This window comes from Balaenoptera borealis, assembly GCF_965194805.1.
Source record: "Balaenoptera borealis genome assembly, chromosome: 2".
Taxonomy (NCBI): domain Eukaryota; kingdom Metazoa; phylum Chordata; class Mammalia; order Artiodactyla; family Balaenopteridae; genus Balaenoptera; species Balaenoptera borealis.
Window position 1 is genome coordinate 42,629,371 of NC_138867.1, and position 27,267 is coordinate 42,656,637.

General features: G+C 36.3%; 1 long non-coding RNA gene across 1 annotated transcript in view; it reads right to left on the reverse strand.

Annotated features, from left to right (window-relative positions):
- Nucleotides 1-681: 681 nt before the first annotated feature.
- Nucleotides 682-27,267, reverse strand: part of LOC309624420 — a 79,267-nt gene continuing 52,681 nt past the window's right edge. The window contains exon 4 of the long non-coding RNA XR_014241902.1: nt 682-11,285. This is a non-coding gene — a long non-coding RNA (uncharacterized lncRNA). The remainder of the gene's footprint in view (nt 11,286-27,267) is intronic.

Genomic DNA, 27,267 nt, shown 5'->3' on the forward strand with positions numbered 1-27,267 from the left:
ACTATCAAATATTAAATACAAAGAAAAAATATTAAAAGCAGCAAGGGAAAAGCAACAAATAACATACAAGGGAATCCCCATAAGGTTATCAGCTGATCTTTCAGCAGAAACTCTGCAGGCCAGAAGGGAGTGGCAAGATATATTTAGGAGCGGCAAGACATATTTAGGAGTGGCAAGATATATTTAAAGTGATGAAAGGGAAAAAACTACAGCCAAGATTACTCTTCCCAGCAAGGCTCTCACTCAGATTTGATGGAGAAATCAAAAGCTTTACAGAAAAGTAAAAGCTAAGCGAAGTCAGCACCATCAGACCAGCTTTGCAACAAATGCTAAATAAAAGAACTTTTCTAGGCAGGAAACACAAGAGAAGAAAAAGACCTACAAAAACAAACCCAAAACAATTAAGAAAATGGTAATAGGGACATACATATCGCTAATTACCTTGAATGTAAATGGAATATGTGCTCCAACCAAAAGACATAGACTGGCTAAATGGATACAAAAACAAGACCCATATATCTATTGTCTATAAGAGACCCAATTCAGACCTAGGGACACATAAAGACTGAAAGTGAGGGGATGGAAAAAGATATTTCATGAAAACGGAAATCAAAAGAAAGCTGGAGTAGCAATACTCATATCAGACAAAAGAGACTTTAAAATAAAAACTGTCATAAGAGACAAGGAAGGACTGTACATAATGATGAAGGGATCAATCCAAGAAGAAGATATAAAAATTGTAAATATTTATGCACCCAACATAGGAACACCTCGATACATAAGGCAAATGCTAACAGCCATAAAAGGGGAAATTGACAGTACCAAAATAATAGTGGGGGACTTTAACTCTCCACTTACACCAATGGATAGATCATCCAGATAGAAAATTAATAAGGAAAGACAAGCCTTAAATGACACATCAGACCAGATAGGCTTAATTGATATTTATAGAACATTCCATCCAAAAGCAGCAGAAAACACTTTCTTCTCAAGTGCACATGGAACATTCTCCAGGATAGATCATATCTTGGGTCACAAATCAAGCCTTGGTAAATTTAAGAAAATTGAAATAATATCAAGCATCTTTTCTGACCACAACGCTATAAGATTAGAAATCAATTACAGGAAAATAAATGTAAAAAACAAAAACACATGGAGGCTAAACAATATGCTACTAAATAACCAACAGATAATTGAAGAAATCAAAGAGGATATCAAAAAATACCTAGAAACAAAAGACAACGAAAACACTATAACCCAAAACCTATGGGATGCAGCAAAAGCAGTTCTAAGAGGGAAGTTTATAGCTATACAAGCCTACCTCAAGAAACAGGAAAAATCCCAAATAAACAACCTAACCTTACACCTAAAGGAACTAGTGAAAGAAGAACAAACAAAACCCAAAGTTAGTAGAAGGAAAGAAATTGTAAAGATCAGAGCAGAAATGAATGAAAGAGAAACAAACAAAAAAAAAGATAGCAAAGATCAATAAACCTAAAAGCTGGTTCTTTGAGAAGATAAACAAAATTGATAAACCATTAGCCAGACTCATCAAGAAAAAGAGGGAGAGGACTCAAATCAATAAAATTAGAAATGAAAAAGGAAAAGTTACAACGGACACCACAGAAGTACAAAGAATCATAAGCGACTACTAGAAGCAACTCTATGCCAATAAAATGGACAACCTGGAAGAAATGGACAAATTCTTAGAAAGGTACAACCTTCCAAGACTGAACCAGGAAGAAACAGAAAATATGAATAGACCAATCACGAGTAATGAAATTGAAACTGTGATTAAAAATCTTCATACAAACAAAAGTCCAGGATCAGATGGCTTTGTAGGTGAATTCTATCAAACATTTAGAGAAGAGCTAACACCTATCTTTCTCAAACTCTTCCAAAAAAATTGCAGAGGGAGGAACACTTCCAAACTCATTTTACAAGGCCACCATCATCCTGATACCAAAACCAGACAGAGATATCACAGAAAAAGAAAATCAAAGTCCAATATCACTGATGAACATAGACGCAAAAATCCTCAACAAAATACTAGCAAGCCAAATCCAACAACACATTAAAAGGATCATACACCATGATCAAGTGGGATTTATCCCAGGGATGCAAGGATTCTTCAGTATACAAAAATCAATCAATGTGATACACCATATTAACAAATTGAAGAATGAACACCATATGATCATCTCAATACATGCAGAAAAAGCTTTTGACAAATTCAACGCCCATTTATGATAAAAACTCTCCAGAAAGTGGGCATAGAGGGAACCTACCTCAACATAATAAAGGCCATATATGACAAACCCACAGCAAACATTATTCTCAATGGTGAAAAACTGAAAGCATTTCCTCTAAAATTAGGAACCAGACCAGAGAGCCACTCTCACCACTATTATTCAACGTAGTTTTGGAAGTCCTAGCCATGACCATCAGAGAAGAAAAAGAAACAAAAGGAATCCAAATCAGAAAAGAAGAAGTAAAACTGTCGCTGTTTGCAGATGACATGATACTATATCTAGAGAATCCTAAAGATGCCACCAGAAAGCTACCAGTGCTAATCAATGAATTTAGTAAAGTCACAGGATACAAAATTAATACACTGAACTCTCTTGCATTCCTATACACTAACAACAAAAGATCAGAAAAAGAAATTAAGGAAACAATCTCATTTACATTGCAACAAAAAGAATAAAATACGTAAGAATAAACCTATCTAAGGCTGCAAAAGACCTGTATGCAGGAAACTATAAAATATTGATGAAAGAAATCAAAGATGACACAAACAGATGGAGAGATATACCATGTTCTTGGATTGGAAGAATCAATATTGTGAAAATGACTATACTACCCAAAGCAATCTACAGATTCAATGCAATCCCTATCAAATTATCAATGGCATTTTTCACATAACTAGAACAAAAAATTTTATAATTTGCATAGAAACACAAAAGACCTTGAATAGCAAAAGCAATCTTGAGAAAAGAAATCAGAGCTGGAGGAATCAGACTCCCTGACTTCAGACTATACCACAAAGCTACAGTAATCAAGACAGTATGGTACTGGCACAAAAACAGAAATATAGATCAATGGAACAGGATAGAAAGCCCAGAGATAAACCCATGCAACTATGGACACCTAATCTATGACAGAGGAGGACAGAATATAAAATGGAGCAAAGACAGACTCTTCAATAAGTGGTGCTGGGAAAACTGGACAGCTACATGTAAAAGAATGAAATTAGAACACTCCCTAACACCATACACAAAAATAAACTCAAAATGAATTAAAGACCTAAATGTAAGACCAGACACTATAAAACTCTTAAAGGAAAACATAGGCAGAACACTCTTTGACATAAATCACAGCAAGATCTTTTTTGACTCACCTCCTAGAGTAATGAGAATAAAAACAAAAATAAACAAATGGGACCTAATGAAACTTCAAAGCTTTTGCCCAGCAAAGGAAACCATAAACAAGACAAAAAGACAACCCTGAGAATGGGAGAAAATATTTGCAAACGAAGCAACTGAAAAAGAATTAATCTCCAAAATATACAAATAGCTCATGTAGCTCAATATCAGAAAAACAAACAACCCAATAAAAAAATAGGCAGAAGACCTAAATAGACATTTCGCCAAAGAAGACATACAGATGGCTGACAGGCACATGAAAAGATGCTCAACATCACCAATTATTAGAGAAATGCAAATCAAAACTATAATGAGATATCACCTCACACTGGTTAGAATGGCCATCAACAAGAAGTCTACAAACAATAAATGGTGGAGAGGGTGTGGAGAAAAGGGAACCCTCTTGCACTGTTGGTGGGAATGTAAATTGATACAGCCTCTATGAAGAACAGTATGGAGATTCCTTAACAAACTAAAAATAGAACTACCATGTGACCCAGCAATCCCACTACTGGGCATATACCCAGAGAAAACCATAATTCAAAAAGACACATGCACCCCAATGTCCACTACAGCACTATTTACAGTAGCCAGGACATGGAAACAACCTAAATGTCCATGAACAGAGTAATGGATAAAGAAGATGTGGTACATATATACAATGGAATATTACTCAGCCATAAAAAGGAATATAATTGGGTCATTCGTAGAGACGTGGATGGACCTAGAGACTGTCACACAGAGTGAAAAAAGTCAGAAAGAGAAAAACAAATATTGTATATTAACACATATATATGGAATCGGAAAAAAAATGGTACAGAGAATCTTATTTACAAAGCAGAAATAAAGACACAGATGTAGAGAACAAATGTATGGATACCAAGGGGGGGGGTGTGATGAATTGGGAGATTGAGATTGACATATATACATTATTGATACTTTGTATAAAATAGATAACTAATGAGAACCTACTGTATAGCACAGGGAACTCTACTCAGTGCTCTGTGGTGACCTAAATGGGAAGGAAATCCAAAAAAGAGGGGATATATTTATACTGATTCACTTTGCTGTACAGTAGAAACTAACACAACATTGTAAAGCAACTATACTCCAACAAAAATTTTTTTAAAATGTGATTCATCTACACACACACACACACACACACATTCTTTTTCAGATTCTTTTCTATTATAGGTTATTACAAGATATTGAGTATAGTTCCCTGTGCTATACAGTAAGTCCTTGTTGTTTACCTGTTTTATATACAGTAGTGTGTATATATTAATCCCAAACTCCTAATTTATCTCCCTCCCTCCCATCCCCTTTGGTAACCATAAATTTGTTTTCTATGTCTCTGAGTCTATTTCTGTTTTGTAAATAAATTCATTTGTATCATTTTTTTAGATTCCACACATAAGTGATATCATATGATATTTGTCTTTCTCAGTCAGACATACTTCACTTAATATGATAATCTCTAGGTGCAACCATGTTGCTGCAAATGGCATTATTTCATTGTTCTTTAAGACTGAATAATGTTCTATTGTATATATATACCATCTTCTTTATCCATTCATCTGTTGATGGACATTTAGGTTACTTTCATGTCTTGGCTACTGTAAATAGTGCTGCTATGAACACAGGGGTGCATGTATTTTTTTGAATTAGAGTTTTTGTCTTTTCGGTGTGTATGCCCAGGAGTGGGATTGCTGAATCATATGATAACTTTACTTTTAGTTTTTTTAAGGAACCTTCATACTGTTCTTCATAGTGGCTGCACCAATTTACATTCCCACCAACAGTGTAGGAGGGTTCCTTTTTCTCCATACCCTCTCCAGCATTTATTATCTGTAGACTTTTTGTTGATAGCCATTCTGACTGGGGTGAAGTGATACTTCATTGTAGTTTTGATTTGCATTTCTCTAAAAATCAGCGATGTTGAGCATCTTTTCATGTGCCTGTTAGCCATCTGTATGTCTTCTTTGGAGAAATGGATATTTAGGTCCTCTGCCCATTTTTTGGTTGGGTTATTTTTTTTTTTTCATTTACAGATTTTTATTTATCCCAGTCTCTTTTCCCCTGGTGTATATGGCAAATGCTAGCTTTTGATGACAAAAAGGATCAGTTGAGAGAATAAATTTGACTCAGTTAAGTCATCTCTTCAATTGGGAAACTGAGCATACTACAGATAGCACTTTAGTAACATCATTTTTAGCTATACGGAAACTTGTCTTTGTCTTTGTTTTTCTGATATTAAGCTGTTTGAGGTGTTTGTATATCTTGGAAGTTAGTCCTGTGTCGGTAGCATCGTTTGCAAATATTTTCTCCCAGTCGGTAGGTTGTCTTTTTTTGTTTATTTATGGCTTCCTTTGCTGTGCAAAAGCTTTTAAGTTTAATTAGGTCCCATTTGTTTATTTTTGTTTTTATTTCCATTCATCTAGGAGGTGGATCCAAAAAGATACTGCTGCAATTTATGTCAAAGAGTATTCTGCCTATGCTTTCCTCTAAGGGTTTTATAGTGTCTGGCCTTACATTTAGGTCTTTAATCCATTTTGAGTTTATTTTTATGTATGGTGTTAGGGAGTGTTCTAATTTCATACTTTTACATGTAGCATGTCCATTCTTTTACATGTAGTTGTCCATTCTTGTCTCCTCTGTCATAGATTAATTGAACTGCAGGGGTTATTTCTGAGCTTTCTATCCTGTTCCATTGATCTATATGTCTGTTTTTGTGCCAGTACCATACTGTTTTGATTACTGTAGCTTTGTAGTGTAGTCTGAAGTCAGGGAGCCTGATTCCTCCAGCTCCAATTTTTTTTTTTCTCCAGATTGTTTTGGCTATTCTAGGTCTTCTATGTTTCCATACAAATTAAAAATTTTTTTGCTCTAGTTCTGTGAAAAATGCCATTAGTAATTTGATAGGGATTGCAATGAATCTGTAGATTGCCTTGGTAATATGGTCATTTTAACAATATTGATTCTTCTAATCCAAGAGCGTGGTATATCTTTCCATCTGTTTGTGTCATCTTCAATAGTCATCCTTCAAAGAAAGGATGTCTTTAAACAGTATATATATTATTTCCATGAAGTCAATTCTTAGCAGTGAGATCCTGGTCCCCTAGAGTTATAAGTCATTTACATTTTATATTAATAGAAATAACCAAAATTTTTTAAAGGTTGTACCAGTTTTCCCACATCCTCTTCAACACTTGGTATTCTCATTCATTTAAAACAGTTTTTGCCAATTCCTGAAGCAAACAAAAAGCATCTCACTGTAGCTTAAATTTATTTTTCACTACTTATTAATGATGTCCATCATACATATATATATATATATATTTGTATTTTTTCAGCAAATTATCTTTCATGTCCTGTTCTGTTTCTTAATGTTTCAGAAGCAGTCTTGATATAAAGGTTTTATATATTTAGGTATAACAAACCTTTTTCTGCCTATAGATTTGGTCTTTATTTTGTTTACAGTTTATTTTGTGATACATATGTTTTAAATGCTGTGGCATGAAAGGTGTTTTCTCCACTCCCCTTTCTTTTCTCTCTACATTCCCTTCTCTTGGCTTCATGGGACTGACTCTTTGATTAGATCAAGAATACAAAGACTGTGTTAGAATAAATAATTCATCAAAATTACGTTACAAGAGATTGCCAATATTATCACTGGAAATTTGTCTTAGCTATTTCAGTCTCAAGGACTTTAAGCACTTAAGATCTCCACCAGCAATGCAGAAGAACTGAAGAACCTGAAATTACCTACCCCCAACTCATCTACCCTACCCTATGGATGGAAAAATTAGGTGAAACCGACTGACTGTATGCTGCAGGGTTGCAAGGGTATAAAGAAAGTGAAAGAAATGAGGGGTATGTGACAAAGAACAGGGAGAGATATCACAAAGATTGGTGTTGTTCTTGTTGTACTAGTAGGAGAAATATAGATACTGATCAACTCTAGCTATTGATTTAACTTAAGGCTAACCACTAAGAGGACGTATTACTTCCAAATCATTTAGAGGAATAATGGAACAAAGAGAACTAAATCACACAAAAAGCAGTAAAGAAAAAGAAACACTAAGAAAGCATACAACAGAGAAACCATAAAATATGATTGCAGGAACATGTTCTAGTATATCAGTAACCATGATAAATGGTCATGGGTTAAATTCATGTATTAAAAAAAACCAAAGATTCTCATATTGAGGATATATTACAGCCATATATTCTTTTCCAGAGATCAAAGCATAGAGAGGTTAAAAATAAAGAAAGGCAAAAAGGTATTTAAAGCAATGTTAACAAAGGAATAGCAGAAAGAGTTTTCCATAGTGGCTACACCATTTTGCATTCCCACAAATAGTGTGCAAGGGTTCCAATTTCTACACATCCTCACTGACAACTGTCTTTTGTGTTTTGATGAAAGCCATCCTGACAGGTGTGAGGTGATCTCATTGTCATTCTGATTTGCATTTTCCTGATGATTAGAGACATTGAGCAGTTTTTCATATACCTGTTGTCCATTTGTACTGTGGCTTTGGAGAAATGTCTGTTCAAGTCCTTAGCCCGTTTTTTAACCAGGTTATTAGGGGTTTCTTTTGTTTGTTTGTTTTTTTATATTTTTTTGTTTTTGCTATTGATTTGTAGGAGTTCCTTGTATATTTTGGAGAATAATCCCTTATCAGATCAATGATTTGCAAATATTTTCTCCCATTCCATAGGTTGCCTTTTCACTCTGTTGATTGTTTCCTTTGCTGAAAAATTTGTTAAGAAGGTAAAACTCATGTTAACTGTTCTTACCACAATAAAAAAATTTTTTTAAACAGCAGGTATAGTAACATTAATATGAGATAAAATAGAATTCAGAATAAAAATTACTAAAGAGGACAAAGATGGATATTTCATATTAATGAAATATAAAATCTATTAAAACTTTATTAGGGTCCTGGATATTTATGCTCTTAACAACTTAACTGTGACATCAAAATCTTATAAAAATAAACAGAAAAACTGATAGTTCCACAACCACAGTGGGACATTAATGCATGTATCTTTAAAAATTAACAAATAAAGATATAGAGAATTTGTAATACAGAATCAAACTGCTTAATCTATAAATTGTTATAGAACTTTGTACCCAACAAACAGAACAACACATGGAACATTCACAAAAATTTACCTTGTATTAGGAAATAGAGGAAATGTTGACAAATTTTCAAAGCAAAGTCATACAGATCATATTACCTGATTAAAATAAAAATGTTACTGAAATCCAATAAAATAAAGTCCGATTAAAATTTAAAAGTTGATTTCAAAAGGTCAGTGACCTAAAAGGTAACAACAAAAGGTCAACAGCAGTTCCTGAGTGTCAACCAGGAAAACCAAAGTCTTCTAAATAATATTTGGATTAAAGGAGAGATCAAATGGAAGTTGAAAACTATTTAGAAAAGAATGTAGCAACCTATATAGCTAAACGTAGGCGAGATTCCTAAGCAAATGCAAGATCCTCTTAGGAAGTGGGAAAGAGGAAAAGGCAGAGCAGATGACCACTGGATGAGCATCTCTGCTACACAGCTAAACTGACACTCAGGAAAAACATGCACTTAGGAAAAAAAAACTCTCATAAAAACTAACTAAGCCTCCATCTCTAGAGGTTAAGCAACAACTAAATAAACAAAAGAATTTAGAAATTAATAAAAATTAAAACAAAAAATTGATGACATTGACAATAACAAATATATTGGTAAAATTATCAATAAAATCAAAAGCTGATTCTTTAAAAAGACTAATACATAATACAAAATAAAGGTCAGCAAGTTTGATAGAGGAAAAAAAGAGAGAGAGAAACCAAATATAAGCAACCTAAGAACCAGAAAGGGAATATAACTACAAATATAGAGAGAGAATTTTTTAACTTAAAAAAAAACCACTTTCCCAAATTAATATCAATAACTTGAAAATCTAACAGAAATTAATTTAGACTTAAATCAGAATGTTAAAGTGGTACTTCTTTTTAATTGAAGAATAGTTGATTTACAATGTTGTGTTAGTTTCAGGTGTACAGAAAAGTGACTCAATCATACATATACATATATATCTATTCTTTTTCAGATTCTTTTCCATTATAGGTTATTACAAGATATTCAGTATAATTCCCTGTGCTATACAGTAGGTCCTTGTTGTTTATCTATTTTATATACAGTAGTGTGTATCTGTTAATCCCAAACTGCTAATTTATCCCTCCCTCTGCCCTTTCCCCTTTGGTAGCCATAAATTTGTTTTCCATGTCTCTGAGTCTATTTCTGTTTTATAAATAAGTTCATTTGTGTCATATTTTAGACTCCACATATAAGTGAAATCATATGATATTTGTCTTTCTCTATCTGACTCACTTTACTTAATATGATAATCTCTAGGTCCATCCAAGTTGCTGCAAATGGCATTATTTCATTCTTTTTTTAAGACAGAGTAATATTCCATTATGTGTGTGTGTGTGTATATGTGTATATATATCTTCACCCATTCACCTGAAGATTGACATTTAGGTTGCTTCCATGTCTTGGTTATTGTAAATAGTGCTGCTATGAACACTGGTGTGTGTGTATCTTTTCGAATTAGAGTATTCATCTTTTCTGCATGTATGCCCAGGAGTGGGATTGCTGGATCATATGGTAGCTCTATTTTTAGTTTTTTAAGGAACCTCCTTACTGTTCTCCATAGTGACTGCACCAATTTACATTCCCACCAACAGTGTAGGAGGGTCCCCTTTCTCTACACCCTCTTCAGCACTTATTATTTGTAGACTTTTTGATGATGGCCATTATGACTGATGTGAGGTAATACCTCATTGTAGTTTTGACTTGCATTTCTCTAATAATTAGCAATGCTGAGCATCTTTTCATATGCCTGTTGGCCAGCTGTATGTCTTCTTCGGAGAAGTATCTATTTAGTTCTTCTGCTCATTTTTTGATTAAGTTGGTTGTTTTTTTGTTTTTTTTTTGATATTGAGCTGTATGAGCCGTTTATATATTTTGGAAATTAACCCCTTGTCAGTCACATCATGTGCAGATATTTTCCTCCATTCTGTAGGTTGTCTTTTTGTTTTATTTATAGCTTCTTTTACTGTGCCAAAGCTTTTCAGTTAAATTAGGTCCCATTTGTTTATTTTTGCTTTTATCTAAAGTAGGACATTTCTGTTACAGTTTTGGCAGAGGCTCCAAGAGGCATAAACTAAAAGAACAGGTGCAAATACTCCCAATCTCTAAAGTGAGATGCTAACTGATCTGTGCAGATCCTGTAATGTGTTTCCTATCTGCAGCCTACTACCCAAGAAAGGCTGCAAAAGGGTCGAAGTTGTTGGAAATTAAAGGGTGTTGGCTCACTGGCAGTTCCTACTCCCCCCATGGGGGAAAGTGTGTCCCCTGCAGTCTAGGACACACAATGGACTGCTACCTAACTCACATGGAAAGCAAAGCTGGAAAGTTGCTGCTTTCCAATTTACCAATGGTAGATTAAAGATTCATAATTCCTGGAAACCTGCATTGGGAAAGTCACGATGGAGTCATCTCAAAAGGGATTCTGTCCGTGTTAGTTTCCTAGAGCTGCTATAACAAAGTAGTACAAATAGAGTTCTTAAAATACAGATTATTCTCTCCCAGTTCTGGAGGCTGCAAGGCTGAAGTCAAGGTATCAGCAGGACCATGCTCTCTCTGAGTCTATAGATAGAATCCTTCTTTGCTTCTTCTTAGCTTCTGGTGGTGGCTGTCAGTCCCTGGCACTCCTTAAGTTGCAGTTGCATCACTCTAATTTCTGCCTCTGTCATGACATGGTGTTCTTCCTGTGTGCCTCTGTCTTCTCCTCCTATAAGGACACCAGTCATATTGGATAAGGGTCCACTCTAATGAAATCATCTTAAGTGAATTACATTTACAAAGATCTTATTTCCAAATAAGGTCACATTCACAAGTGTCAGGGGCTGGGACTTCAATATATCTTTTAGGGGAACACAATTCAATCCACAACAAACACCACCTAAGAGATTATTTGCCAGGAAAAGAAAGAGATTTAAGAGGTCATGTGACCAGCTGAAAGCAAGATTCTGCCTGAATCAAGAGAGGTATATCAGATGCAGTGGCATCTCTGGAGAACCCACAGAGCACCCCCAGGGCAAAGAGTTTGATTTAAACAACTCCCTCAACAGAGGAACTAAGTGTCAGATTGCTGCTGTGTCCTTCAACTATAACTCTCCTGGCCCCATCTTTCCTCCACTTTGCAGGAGCCAAAACCACATGGGAATTAGGAGTAGAGGAAGAGAAGAACAAGGCAGGGGAAGTAGAAAAGCCATCAGCCCTCCCTTGGTCCTGCAGGCTGACTGAAGCAGGCCTAAGTCAGGGAGAAACCAAGCTTTGATTTGGACTGAGGCCCAGCATTTGTTTGTCTTTTAACTACTACAACAGGCATGACACATTCATTCCAAAATGAAACTCTTCTTGTAACTGAAAGGGAAAAGATTCCTAAGAGGGAATGGTAAAAATATGGGGCCAGGGGCAGGGAAAAACTAGATCCACAGAATGGGTTTGGATGGGAGCATGTGGAATGATAATGTTGGTTTTCATTATAACCAATGAGTCCCAATTTTCAATAATCTGGCAAGGTAAGCTATGTTACCAAATTGGTCAAAAGGAAGTTGAGATCCTGTAGAGCTTTATAATCCTAGAAGAAACTGAAAAAGTTTCCAAAGAATTGGCTCATGTACTACATGTTTTTAAAAGAAAAATTAAAAGCAAATTCTCCTTAACTGTGAAAAATGAAAGTGCTGAGATATTAATGGTGAGTAATAACATAAAAGATGTAGAGTGCCTTAAATTCGAGGTTGACTCAATGAGTAACCTGCCCAGTCTGTAAGGAGAATATTGTGACACTTAAACATCAATGGAGATTACACAGCCTTTGATTTCACACCAGTAAAACACTCACTCTAGAGCCTTCCAATAATCCATTCATTTATTCAGTTAGCACATTTCTCTCTCACAGAGCCCAAGCTGCTTCAACTCTTTTACTAGTATGTTTATGAAAACAAACATAACCTATGTTAAGACGGTTAGATAGGAAGATTAAAGACTTCTGGCCTAAGAGAGTTTGACAACCAAGTTCTACATCTATAAACAAACCACAGTTCAGCCCCTAATGCCACACAAATGAATCTGGAGCAGGAAAAGGAAGCCAGTTTGATGTCCACTGTGGAGTTGCTATGTAAAAACTCATTTCTCACTCATATACTATACGCTTTAATTATAAAAAGCATAAAGTGATTGAAATAAGTTTAAAGGGCAATATATTCACACTCAAACAAGAGTTTGAGAAACTCTGCCAGTATTCATAACCACTCTTGTACTTCTTAGGTACCTACAGGAATACTGAAGATCGATTCCAACACTTCCTCTAGATGAACTCAGGTTGGTAGCCTGGAACCTTATCAAAAGAGCCACGTGGCGCCAACTTGTTTCCTAGAAGTGCTCTCACTTCCTAGTGGATGTATTTCATTATAACCCAGGATCCATCAATGATTCAGAGTACTGTGGTTTTGAAATGATTAATATGTAAGGGTTGTAATAATGTGAGTCATATGAAGGGGAAAAGATGTGAGGAAATAAAAACATTATAGGAAAGTACACCACAAATCTGCGAACATGGTTAGTCATGAATAAGAGAGTATATAGAGTACACAACCCTGGTCATTCACATTTTCTCCTCATCTGGCAAATGCAGACTCCTAATCTCAGAGGATACATGTAATGAATCACAAACGAAAATCATCATGGATTTTACTTTGCATTATTCACTCAACAGACATTTATTGAATTCCAAATATGTGCCAGGAATTGTGCTAGGTGCACAACTGAATAGAGAGATGGATAGGTCATAGGTAGGTAAGTAGATAGATAGATAGATAGATAGATAGATAGATAGATAGATAAGATAGATAGGCAGGCAGACAGACAGATAGTCCTGACCCTCAAAGAACTCCCAATTCAGGAAAAGCATCAGACAAGTAAACATTTTTTACTGACTAAAAGCCCAAACACATAACCAAGTATTCTGGGCCAGAACATGGATTTTGAAACTCTCCCAGGTAATTTACATGACCACGCCATTGAACTGGATTAGCTCTTGATATATTTATAGCACTCAGTGTCAATTTTTTCCCCTGAAGCACAAAATAATATCAAGTTCTTAAGTTCCTCAGGGATAACTTACTGCAAGTTGGTAATGTGAATTTAAAATATTCCCTCATTTTATTTGCCTCTAAAATAACAGGATATGAGAAAAAAACACATCTTTTATAAAAGTTCTTTGGCATAGTTAAAATGGCAAATTTCTAGGCAAATACATTCAACTCCTTACATGTCCAAGACCCTAGATTACTGAACAGCATGATGAGTTATGTTTCCTTTTTCAAAGCTGGTACCTAGAACATTGTAATTTATCTCCAACTTAGGGGCCTCTGCAACTAAGGTCACTTAGAGCAAGAACTGTATCTTTATTCAACATGGTAGACCCTGCAGCACTTAGTACATGTCTGCCTTACTCAGAGTAGGTACTGGGTAAATATTGGTTGCATTGAATAGTAGTTCTAAGAGATCATATGACTATGTCAATTAAAATGATATTTCACAGATTTCTTAAGAACTGGCTCTTCAGGGTTTCCATTTCTTTTATTCATTAGTTTGTACCTTCCTTTGTTAATATATTAATTCATTCAATCCACTGAGTGAGTACCTACTGCATGCAAAGTGAAGTGCTGTGCATTGTGAAGGAAACAAAGACAAATCACACAGGGACCATGTCCTTAAGAAGTCCACAGTTTAATAACACACCTGTAGCATTTACATAAATACTTCAAACACAGGACACACCTCAATGTCACATGAAAGGCAGACACTTGTGCTGACTATATGGTAGCTACTGGCCACACGTGGCCATTGAGCACTTGAAGTTTGGCTTGTCTAAGTTGAGATGTGCAGTAAATGTAAAGTACACATCGGACTATGAAGACTTAATATGAAAAAAGCATCGTAAAATAACTCATTAAATAGTTTTATATTGATTACATGTTGAAATTATAATATTTGCATCAATAGAATATTTAAAGTATTAAAATTAAATAAAATATTTAATTAAATAAAATATTTAAATTACTCAGACCTGTTTCTCTTCAACATTTTAATGTGGCTACCAGAAAATGTAAAATTACTTATGTGGCTCATATTATATCTCTATTGGACAGTGCTAACACAGATAAGGGAGTATAGATGTTTAGAAATCTTAGCAATTATTTTCAGCATTGAGGCAGTGGGGGCAGGGAATCAAAGGAGACTTAATGGAGGAGATGGCATTTGAGCTGAGCTACTTTCGCGAGCTTAGACCCATATGAGAAGTGCAGGTAGAGGTTTCAGGAGGAACAACCTTGAGCTAGACGTTATCCACAACCACTTCCAACAACCTGATCAAGATCTAGCTTTGTACTGCTTGAGGGACTCCAGTTGATTACAACATACTTACTTCCCATCTTCCATTTATTTGTATCTATTCATCTTCAAAGCATTCTCATTAAGTCTCATTTTCACATTTGGTTTTTATAGTATCACCACAGACTCCATGGCCTAGAGTATTCCCTCCGTTTTAATGATGAAAAAACAACATTTAGGAGATTATTGGTAAAACACTCAGGTCACAAGGCCAGTACGTGGTGGAACTAAGATTAGAACACAACAGTTCAGATTAGTTTTCCTTGGGCTCTTTCTCATATATCATACTGCCTTCCTCTCAAAGGATCCCTCTCTCTGAAGCAGTCTTGTAACCAATCCAATATCCTAGGAGTCCTCCAGGTGGAATCCATTTTGGGCCCAAGCACCTGCTGTGAACCCCTGAGATAGAGCCAGCTACTACAGTGGCCCCAGCTACCCTGAGACAAACCCAAGCTGCAGGCCCAAGGCAACTATTCCCAAGAAATAAGAGAAGGAAAATGTCTTTAACTGCCTGCTGCATACAAAGCACTGTGCTTGGTACTTTGTATACCCTATCTCATATACATTTTGCAGCAACCTTTGGGAATAAATATTATTAAACTGTTTCAGGATTGGAGATTTCCTGCAACACCTCATACTGCTGACACTAACTGATCATCCACCATCCTCAAAGTCTCACTCTGTTTTCCTAGGCTCATGAAATCCTCCTGGCAGATAATCCTCAGAATCTCCTAGGGATTAATACCTATGAAGTCTGAGCTATAGTTCCATAGTCTAAAATGGTAACTACCTCATCCATTTAAATGCATAACAATATCATCACCTTACATTTATTAACAGTTAACTATGAACTAAGCAATATATCAAGGATTTTCTATACCCACATAACCACACCATGAGGAAGGTTCAATTATTTTTACCATTTTATAGATAAGCAGACAGTTGAAAAAGGTTAAGTGACTTGCTCAAGGTCAGGCAATGGTAAATGGCAGAACTGGGATTCAAACGCTTGACTATCTGTCTCCAAAGCCCAAGTTCTTTCCCACTGTATTATACTGATTCCTTCCCATTATTCTGCAATACCCTGAGGAAACTGAGAGCCACTGAAAAGGACCACAGAATCCATACCAAGTAGATAAATCTGCAGGAATGCCACTCCACAGAATAAAGAGAGTTGAACAGCTGGTTTATATCATCATCCTCCCACAACATTTTAGTAGGCAAAGTGGGACTGAATAGCCTTTGCTCCTTACTAGAATGGTCTGTTGATCTGTCCCTTACAACCCAAGGACTGTGGAATGAGACTTCCTAATTTTGCTTTAATGCTTGCTTGGTCTGAAGACTATTTGCAACCATATAGATAGGACTCTCAGTGTATGCTCAGCTACATATAAAAAAACCAAGTGACTAGCTGCAGATGACACCACAGGTTAGTGACAAAAGAATGATTAGAATTTTCAGCCCCAACGTTAGTGGCCTGTTGCGCAGCCTACAGTACAATATTACTTCCCCAGAGATCAGAAGGCAATACCTCTGTTTCTGATCCACCATATGCTAGACAATCCTGACAATCTACTGTGGTTTCATGCCCCAACTGTTCTTATATTACCATCGACCCTGATGATTGCATAGGGAATGAATTTTGTGGTAATGACATGTTCCAGACCTAGGAGAGGATAAGTAATTCACACCACCCCCATATGTGGGTTCTGGCTTCATAGGATAGCAGGGGAGTTATCAGACTTTATATGATTTTACACATGTTTCTGCTGACTCAGAAATGGACGTAAAATATAGAATAGCATGCTGGGACATAGCAGAGTTTTTGAAACTCCCTCGGGGAGTCTTTGTTCCTAAATCAATGACTGGATGCTACATGCTCACGTGCAAGTGTATGCTTGTGTATGTGTGTACAAAATGCACTGGTTTGGGTTACAGAATAAGTCATTTGGAAATCACTCTAGGATAATCCCATGTAATTGCTAACGTGATATTAAAATAGTGCTGATTTCATAATGCTTTTTATTTGACTTAGCTTTCTCATACCATTATGCTTTAAAAAAATAAAGCCCTAGTGAAATTTATGGCTGTACTTGGCTTCTTTCCCTGTGTCTGTGATGCACATAACACTGCAATTTACATTTACCTGATCTTCCATGAAGCTAGACATTTACCAGTACATCAACAGACCTTTCTCAGTAAATAGATGATAGATATTACTTAAACCCTTCTTGTAGTAGAACTATAATAATAATTGTTTTAATAAGGATAGCTTACGTTTACTGAGTGCTTACGAGATACCAAGCACTGTGAGAGGCACTTTACAGCCTCCTCAAAACAACCTTATAATCTGGATGTCATTAATAGCCACATATCACGAATAAGGAAATAGAGACCTTATAAGTAGTAGTACCAGCTGACAAAATCAAGCTCTCTAACTCCAGAGAACATGCTTTAAATCACTATGCAAAATTTTCAAGACAGTCATGGCCATGTTATTTAGTCTCTTAGAAACAGATAAAAGGGGAACTGGATTTCTGGACTTAAAATGTATTAAAATAAAATTGCAAGAATAATTCCTATTTGGGCATGAGCTATGCTCAATCTTGAAGATCCATAACTGCAATACACTCTGATGTGATGAGCACAACTGCAAGGCTCCAAGACAGAACACACTGAGGACCATCATTGAGACTTCTCAATTGAGGGCTCAGATCTTACATTATATGCTAAAGAGGCCACTACTGCCCTATAAATCATGTCTGAAGAAGTCTATCAGCTGCACATGTCCCACACAACCTGACACAATCCTGCACAATCTGATTTGTTTGCACACAGGAGTAAAATAAAGCAAACTGAAGCACATACACCAAAAGTTAGGGTCATCAAATTAAAACACACTCTGTCGGGGATTGGCTCAAGATGGCGGAGTAGAAGGACGTGCTCTCACTCCCTCTTGCAAGAACACCAGAATCACAACTAACTGCTAAACAATCATCGACAGGAACACACTGGAACTCACCAAAAAAGATACCCCACATCTAAAGACAAAGGAGAAGCCAAATGAGACGGTAGGAGGAGCGCAATCACAATAAAATCAAATCCAATAACTGCTGGGTAGGTGACTCACAGACTGGAGAACACTTATACCACAGAAGTTCACCCACTGGACTGAAGGTTCTGAGCCGCATGTCAGGCTTCCCAACCAGGGGGTCTGGCAACGGGAGGAGGAATTCCTAGAGAATCAGACTTTGAAGGCTAGTGGGATTTGATTGTAGGACTTCAACAGGACTGGGGGAAACAGAGACTCCACGCTTGGAGGGCACACACAAAGTAATGTGCGGGCGTTGGACTGAGAGGAAGGACTAGTGACCCCACAGGAGACTGAACCAGACCTACCTGCTAGTGTTGGAGGGTCTTCTGCAGAGGCGGGGGGTGGCTGTGTCTCACCATGAGGACAAGGACAAAGGACACTGGCAGCAGAAGTTCTGGGAAGTACTCCTTGGCGTGAGCCCACCCAGAGTCTGCAATTAGCCCCACCAAAGAGCACGGGTAGCCTCCAGTGTTGGGTCGCCTCAGGTCAAACAACCAACAGGGAGGGAACCCAGTCCCACCCATCAGCAGAGAAGTGGATTAAAGTTTTACTGAGCTCTGCCCGCCAGAGCAACAGCCAGCTCTACCCGCCAGAGCAACAGCCAGCTCTACCCACCACCAGTCCCTCCCATCAGGAAACTTGCACAAGCCTCTTAGATAGCCTCATCCACCAGAGGGCAGACAGCAGAAGCAAGAAGAACTACAATCCTGCAGCCTGTGGAACAAAAACCACATTCACAGAAAGATAGACAAGATGAAAAGGCAGAGGGCTATGTACCAGATGAAGGAATGAGATAAAACTCCAGAAAAACAACCAAATGAAATGGAGATAGGCAAACTTTCAGAAAAAGAATTCAGAATAATGATAGTGAAGATGATCCAGAACCTCGGAAAAAGAATGGAGGCAAATATCGAGAAGATGCAAGAAATGTTTAACAAAGACCTAGAAGAATTAAAGAACAAACAAACAGAGATCAACAATACAATAACTGAAGTGAAAACTACACTAGAAGGAATCAGTAGCAGAATAACCGAGGCAGAAGAACGGATAAGTGACCTGGAAGACAGAATGGTGGAATTCACTGCTGCAGAACAGAATAAAGAAAAAAGAATGAAAAGAAATGAAGACGGCCTAAGAGACCTCTGGGGCAACATTAAATGCAACAACATTCACATTATAGGGGTCCCAGAAGGAGAAGAGAGAGAGAAAGGACCCGAGAAAATATTTGAAGAGATTAGAGTCGAAAACTTCCCTAACATGGGAAAGGAAATAGCCACCTAAGTCCAGGAAGCACAGAGAGTCCCAGGCAGGATAAACCTAAGAAGAAACACGCCGAGACACATAGTAATCAAATTGGCAAAAATTAAAGACAAAGAAAAATTATTGAATGCAGCAAGGGAAATATGACAAATACCATACAAGGGAACTCCCATAAGGTTAACAGCTGATTTCTCAGCAGAAACTCTACAAGCCAGAAGGGAGTGGCATGATACCCTTAAAGTGATGAAAGGGAAGAACCTACAACCAAGATTACTCTACCCGGCAAGGATCTCATTCAGATTCGATGGAGCAATCAAAAGCTTTACAGACAAGCAAAAGCTAAGAGAATTCAGCACCACCAAACCAGCTCTACAACAAATGCGAAAGGAACTTCTCTAAGTGGGAAACACAAGAGAAGAAAAGGACCTACAAAAACAAACCCAAAACAATTAAGAAAATGGTCATAGGAACATACATATCGATAATTACCTTAAACGTGAATGGATTAAATGCTCCAACCAAAAGACACAGGCTTGCTGAATGGATACAAAAACAAGACCCATATATATGCTGTCTACAAGAGACCCACTTCAGACCTAGGGACACATACAGACTGAAAGTGAAGGGATGGAAAAAGATATTCCAGGCAAATGGAAATCAAGAGAAAGCTGGAGAAGCAATACTCATATCAGATAAAATAGACTTTAAAATAAAAACTGTCATAAGAGACAAGGAAGGACATTACATAATGATCAAGGGATCAATCCAAGAAGAAGATATAACAATTATAAATACATATGCACCCAACATAGGAGCACCTCAATACATAAGGCAACTGCTAACAGCTATAAAAGAGGAAATCGACAGTAACACAATAATAGTGGGGGACTTTAACACCTCACTTACACCAATGGACAGATCATCCAAGCAGAAAATTAATAAGGAAACACAAGCTTTAAATTTAAACATTCCACAATAGACCGAATAGATTTAATTGATACTTATAGGACATTCCATCCAAAAACAGCAGATTACACTTTCTTCTCAAGTGCGCATGGAACATTCTCCAGGATAGGTCACATCTTGGGGTCACAAATCAAGCCTCAGTAAATTTAAGAAAATTGAAATAATATCAAGCATCTTTTCTGATCACAACGCTATGGGATTAGAAATCAATAACAGGGAAAAAAAGTACAAAACACAAACACACGGAGGCTAAACAATACGTTACTAAATAACAAAGAGATCACTGAAGAAATCAAACAGGAAATAAAAAAATACCTAGAGCAAATGACAACAAAAACACGACAATCCAAAACCTATGGGATGCAGCAAAAGCAGTTCTAAGAGGGAAGTTTATAGCAATAGAACCCTACCTCAAGAAACAAGAAAAATATCAAGTAAACAATCTAACCTTACACCTAAAGGAACGAGAGAAAGAAGAACAAACAAAACCCAAAGTTAGCAGAAGGAAAGAAATCATAAAGATCAGAGCAGAAATAAATGAAAGAGAAACAAAGAAAACAATAGCAAAGATCAATAAAACTAAAAGCTGGTTCTTTGAGAAGATAAACAAAATTGATAAACCATTAGCCAGACTCATCAAGAAAAAGAGGGAGAGGACTCAAATCAATAAAATTAGAAATGAAAAAGAAGTTACAACAGACACTGCAGAAATACAAAGCATCCTAAGAGACTACTACAAGCAACTCTATGCCAATAAAATGGACAACCTGGAAGAAATGGACAAATTCTTAGAAAGGTATAACCTTCCAAGACTGAACCAGGAAGAAGCAGAAAATATGAACAGACCAATCACAAGTAATGAAATTGAGACTGTGATTAAAAATCTTCCAACAAACAAAAGTCCAGGACCAGATGGCTTCACAGATGAATTCTATCAAACATTTAGAGAAGAGCTAACACCCATCCTTCTCAAACTCTTCCAAAAAATTGAGGAGGAAGGAACACTCCCAAACTCATTCTATGAGGCCACCATCACCCTGATACCAAAACCAGACAAAGATACTACAAAAAAAGAAAATTACAGACCAATATCACTGATGAATATAGATGCAAAAATCCTCAACAAAATACTAGCAAACAGAATCCAACAACACATTAAAAGGATCATACACCATGATCAAGTGGGATTTATCCCAGGGATGCAAGGGTTCTTCAATATACGCAAATCAATCAATGTGATACCCCATATTAACAAATTGAAGAATAAAAACCATATGATCACCTCAGTAGAAGCAGAAAAATCTTTTGACAAAATTCAACACTCATTTATGATAAAAACTCTCCAGAAAGTGGGCATAGAGGGAACCTACCTCAACATAATAAAGGCCATATATGACAAACCCACAGCAAACATCATTCTCAATGGTGAAAAACTGAAAGCATTTCCTCTAAGATCAGGAACAAGACAAGGATGTCCACTCTCGCAACTGTTATTCAACAGAGTTTTGGAAGTCCTAGGTATTCAACAGCAATCAGAGAAGAAAAAGAAATAAAAGGAATCCAAATTGGAAAAGAAGAAGTAAAACTGTCACTGTTTGCAGATGACATGATACTATACATAGAGAATCCTAAAGATGCCACCAGAAAACTACTAGTGCTAATCAATGAATTTGGTAAAGTTGCAGGATACAAAATTAATGCACAGAAATCTCTTGCATTCCTACACAATAATGATGAAAAATCTGAAAGGGAAATTAAGGAAACACTCCCATTTATCACTGCAACAAAAAGAATAAAATACCTAGGAATAAACCTACCTAAGGAGACAAAAGACCTGTTTGCAGAAGACTATAAGACACTGATGAGAGAAATTAAAGACGATACAAACAGGTGGAGAGATATACCATGTTCTTGGACTGGAAGAATCAATATTGTGAAAATAACTATACTACCCAAAGCAATCTACAGATTCAATGCACTCCCTATCAAATTACCAATGGCATATTTTACAGAACTAGAAGAAAAAGTCTTAAAATTTGTATGGAGACACAAAAGACCCCGAATAGACAAAGCAGTCTTGAAGGAAAAAAACAGAGCTGGAGCAATCAGACTCCCTGACTTCAGAGCATACTACAGAGCTACAGTAATCAAGACAGCATGGTACTGGCACAAAAACAGAAATATAGATCAATGGAACAAGACAGAATGCCCAGAGATAAACCTACGCACCTATGGTCAACTAATCTATGACAAAGGAGGCAAGGATATATAATGGAGTAAAGACAGTCTCTTCAATAAGTGGTGCTGGGAAAACTGGACAGCTACATGTGAAAGAATGAAATTAGAACACTCCCTAACACCATACACAAAAATAAACTCAAAATGGATTAGAGACCTAAATGTAAGACTGGATACTATAAAACTCTTAGAGGAAAATATAGGAAGAACACTCTTTGACATAAATCACAGCAAGACCTTTTTTGATCCACCTCCTAGAGTAATGGAAATAAAAACAAAAATAAACAAATGGGACCTAATGAAACTTAAAAGCATTTGCACAGCAAAGGAAACCATAAGCAAGACAAAAAGACAACCCTCAGAATGGAAGAAAGTATTTGCAAATGAATCAACGGACAAAGGAGTCATCTCCAAAATATATAAACAGCTCACGCAGCTCAATATTAAAAAAAGAAACAACCCAATCCAAAAATGGGCAGAAGATCTAAATAGACATTTCTCCAAAGGAGACATACAGATGGCCAAGAAGCACATGAAAAGCTGCTCAACATCACTAATTATTAAAGAAATGCAAATCAAAACTACAATGAGGTATCACCTCATACCAGTTAGAATGGGCATCATCAGAAAATCTACAAACAACAAATGCTGGAGAGGGTGTGGAGAAAAGGGAACCCTCCTGCACTGTTGGTGGGAATGTAAATTGATACAGCCACTATGGAGGACAGTACGGAGGTTCCTTAAAAAACTAAAAATAGAATTACCATATGACCCAGCAATCCCACTACTGGGCATATACCCAGAGAGAACCATCATTCAAAAAGACACATGCACCCCAATGTTCACTGCAGCACTATTTACAATAGCCAGGTCATGAAAGCAACCTAAATGCCCATTGACAGAGTAATGGATAAAGAAGATGTGGTACATATATACAATGGAGTATTACTTAGCCATAAAAATGAACGAAATTGGGTCATTTGTAGAGAGGTGGATGGATCTAGAGGCTGTCATACAGAGTAAAGTAAGTCAGAAAGAGTAAAATAAATATCGTATATTAACGCATATATGTTGAACCTAGAAAAATTGTACCAATGAACCGGTTTGCAGGGCAGACATGGAGACACAGATGTAGAGAACAAACATATGGATACCAAGGGGGGAAGTGGTGGGGGGTGGCGGGGGTGGGGGGATGAATTGGGAGATTGGGATTAACATATATGCACTGATGTGTATTAAATGGATAACTAATAAGAACCTACTGTACAAAGAAATAAATAAAAGAAAATCTGGACCAAAAAAAAAAAAAAACCATCTGTTAAAGAGAAAATAAATAAATAAATTAAATAAAATACACTCTGTCCTGAAAGTTTCTGAGTTTATGGTTCTAGCTATAACTAGCTTACAAATAACTTCTAAATTTCAGTCACTTGTTGGAGGAAAAAACATATACGTAAATAGCAACCAACAAGATCTATTATAGCTTATGTTACAATTGTAGCACCATTTATGAGGAGGTACATGTGAGGGCATCTATGCTTGTGTTTGAACACACATGTATGCATTTTTATAGGCTGTATTTATAATCATAATAACTCATGAACATGTTTTCTCAGATCTAGGACTAGGAAATGCAACCACTCCATTTACAGCCAAATCTGCAGCACAGATGTGACCCAAAAAGTGGGCAGATTAGTGTTAATTCTGTTGTCCTCTTAACATGCAAGACTGTTCCTTTTCTGAAAAATAAAGTTAAGTCAGAGTCCACAGTTCGTAGTCCTTGCCAAGGTTCTCTCAGTACAAACAGCTCCCAAACTAAATTACACAAAATTCTGAACGTCCCTGTTTACCTCCAATAAATGTCCTCCCAGGAGTCCATTGGTAACATGCATAAAGCAATGTTCTGTTTCCTTTTCTCTTTTCCAAATAGTTTTGTATACATGAGTCCTATTGTGTTGCTGTTGTGATATTAACTCTGGAAACTGTGGATGGATGTTTGACCACCTTATAAAATAAACAAATTAAACTTTCTGTGGACTGTATCAAGAATCAGTAAGCTACTGTTCATTCCTAAGGGTAACTTTCAATATATTTAGATTGGACAAACTACTGGTCTCTAGGGTTCTGCCAAAGCATTCTACTTGGACTCCAGGCAAAAAAGTTGAGATAGCAGAGACTCTTCTGCCCTAATTTCCTGGCCCCTCTGGTGCCAATCTGGAGAGGTTTAAATGAACAGGCCTGAATTCTCAAAGGATCTACACCACTGCCATGTTTCCAATCCCTTTTTGTACATTTTTATATCATGGCTTGGCCTCATATATTAAAGAATTTAACCACTTCAAACCACTTCTCCATCTAGTTCCTACTAGGTCTTTCATTTTTTTCACCAGCAGACATCCTCAAAAAGCAACTACTATTCTTTTACATGTAGCTGTCCAGAGAGTGGCATGGACATACATACACTACCAAACGTAAAACAGATAGCTAGCGGGAAGTAGCCGCATAGCACAGGGAGATCAGCTCGGTGCTTTGTGACCAGCTAGAGGGGTGGGATAGGGAGGGTGGGAGGGAGGGAGATTTAAGAGGGAAGAGATATGGGAACGTATGTATATGTATAACTGATTCACTTTGTTATAAAGCAGAAACTAACACACCATTGTAAAGCAATTATACTCCAATAAAGATGTTAAAAAAAAATAAAAAATAAAAACTGGATACAAAAAAAAAAAAAAAAAGCAACTACTAACTTCTCCAAGTGTTTTGACTACACTGAAAGATATTCACAAAGATTACAGGTTTATTTCACCAAACATACTCCTTGCTGTAATTTTCATATTGTTTTCACAAAACTGACTGACTATACATATTACAAAATCATGCTAATAGTGCTAAAATCAAAACTCTTTGAACAATAATGACCAACATACATCCTCAATTAATATCATGATTTAGGCAATAGCACCAAAATAATTACACAGGGCTTCATTCATTCATTAATTCAATCAACAAATATTTCTTAGATTATGTCTCATGTATTATGCAATGTTCTAGAAACAAAAACAAATTACTGATTTTTGTCTTCTACAGATATATAGAATAAAAAGTGATGTGTAAATAAATAAATGCAGTGAAATGTTACAGGTGTTATGACTAATTTTCAGGATACAATGAGATCCCAAAGGAGAAAATAATCAGTCTCATCTTTAAGAGGAGAGGAATGATATTATATAAGTATAATTGAAAGTGAAAAATAAACATACAGTCACATATCCTCTGATTAGGAACAGATTAAAAACTTGATGTGGCCCAATTTAAGAAAAAACTATCACTTCAAAATTTTTGCCAATTCTTTGTGTAAGCAAAAGAGTATGTCAGAAGATAACCCTGTTACCCATTCATACTATTAACCTAATATCTTGTGCAAGGCAAGACACATAGTATATGGAATCCAAACTTTAGAAAAGGGGAATTGAATGTTCTCTTCAGGATTACATAAAGTCCTACAGGCAGATAACATTGACTTGAGGAAAATCTTTCTCTGCTTCAATAGTGAATTAGACTATACCATCTCTGAGAATTATGATTTGATCAAGGAAACGTGTCTGTGTGTGTGTGTGTGTGTTTGTGTGTGTGTGTGTTCTATCCCAAGTTGCCAGTAGGAAACAAGAAGAATTCAAGAAGCATTGGGGGAGGAAGACATATCTTTATCACACACTAGCAGAGAGGCCCTGAAGTGTGCCTGGATTGGGACACGGGATTGCTACATATGGTGATGCAGGCTGTGTAACACAAAACTCCAGGGCTTGCTTTTCATGATATGACATCTTTAAAGTGATGGAAGAAAACAAGTGTCAACGTAGAATTCTACATCCAGTGAAAATATTTTTCAAGAATGAAGGCAAAATAAAGATTGTTGGGACAAACAAAAGCTGAGAGAATTCATCACCAACAGAGCTGTACTACAGGAAGTTCTTCAGGCAGAAGGAAAATGATACCAGATGGAAATTTGGATTTACACAAAGGAATAAAGAGCACCAGGAATAGTAAATGTGAGAGTAAATATAAAGAAATTTTTTATCTTTTAAAAAAATAAAAGTTAAAGCAATAATGATAACAGTCTATTGTAGGTTTTATATATAGAATACCACAAAGGATGGGAGGTGAAAATGTAAGATTCTTGCACTGAATATGAAGTGGTATAACATTATTTGAAGGTAAACTGTGATAAGTTAAAAATGCGTACTATAAATTCTACTGCAACTGCCAAAAATATGAAACAAAGAGTTATTATCAATGAATCAATGGTAGAAAAATGCAATCATACAAAATAGTCAATTCAAGAAAGAAGGCAACTATAGTATAGCTGATTCGCTTTGTTATAAAGCAGAAACTAACACACCACTGTAAAGCAATTATACTCCAATAAAGATGTTTAAAATTTAAAAAAAAGAAAGAAAAAAGGGAAAAGGGAACAAAGGAGATACAGGATAAATAAAAAACAAATAACAAGGTGATAAATTTAAACCAAACTACAACAACCAGATTAAATGTAAATGGCCTAAACATTCCAATTAAAAGGCATAGATCATCAGGTTGCGTCATAAAGGTAAAACCCAATGATATGCTGTTTCCACAAGACTCACTTTAAATAAAAGACTCAGATAGGTTAAAAAGAAAAGGATGGAAAAATATATACTATGCAAACAGTAAGCATAAGAAAGCTGAAGTGATTCTATTAATATCAGAGAAAGTAAAC